We start from the raw sequence: 696 nt of genomic DNA, 5'->3' as shown, positions 1-696 counted from the left end.
CCCCTACCCTAAACTTCTCCAGCTTGTAGGCTTCCCATCCCCCAACTTTTCATTTCTGTATAACCCTGCCATTTTGTTCAAGTGCTCCCTTGTGACTCTCTCTCGCTCGCTTCTCTCGTGGCTGCCTCCCTCTTGCCCCCCTCTCCCTTGGTCCTCCCTCACCCCATGTCCCGGCTAAGTCTACTGGGCATGCATAGTCCACCACTGTCTCTCCCTACTCTGGACTCTTCCAGACCCTCTGGCTGCGCTCTCCCTCACAGCCACAGTCTCTTCCAGACCCTCTGGCTGCACTGTCCCTCATAGCTACAGTAGAAACCCTTTACTCCACCACACCTACAGCTCTCACCATGAAGGACGAGCTGTGTGGTTTCAGTGGGGACCAGGTCTACCCCAGACACAGGCTTCACTACGCCAGGACTGATGGGAAGGTTTTACAGTTTCTTAATTTAAAATGCATGTTCACATTCCTTTCCAAAATGGAATGCTCAGCAGATAAACTGGACTGTCCTCTACAGAAGAAAACACAAAAAAGGACAGTCGGAAGAAATTCAAAAGAAAAGAACCTGTCTTAAAGTTGTCTTGATTTGCATTTCCCTGATCTCTAAGGAAGTTGAGCATGACCTTAGGTGTCTTTTGGCCATTTGAAGTTCTTCTGTTGAGAATTCTCTGTTCAGCTCAGTGCCCCATTTTATAATT

The 696-nt window shown here is 48.6% G+C and overlaps 1 pseudogene; it reads left to right on the top strand.

The window, feature by feature from the left end:
- The first annotated feature begins 338 nt into the window (after positions 1–338).
- LOC101989095 overlaps positions 339–696 on the top strand; it is a 1,453-nt pseudogene continuing 1,095 nt past the window's right edge.

The sequence above is a fragment of the Microtus ochrogaster genome, chromosome 16 (genome assembly GCF_000317375.1).
Source record: "Microtus ochrogaster isolate Prairie Vole_2 chromosome 16, MicOch1.0, whole genome shotgun sequence".
Taxonomy (NCBI): Eukaryota; Metazoa; Chordata; class Mammalia; order Rodentia; family Cricetidae; genus Microtus; species Microtus ochrogaster.
This window is presented reverse-complemented; position numbering and strand designations above follow the sequence as displayed.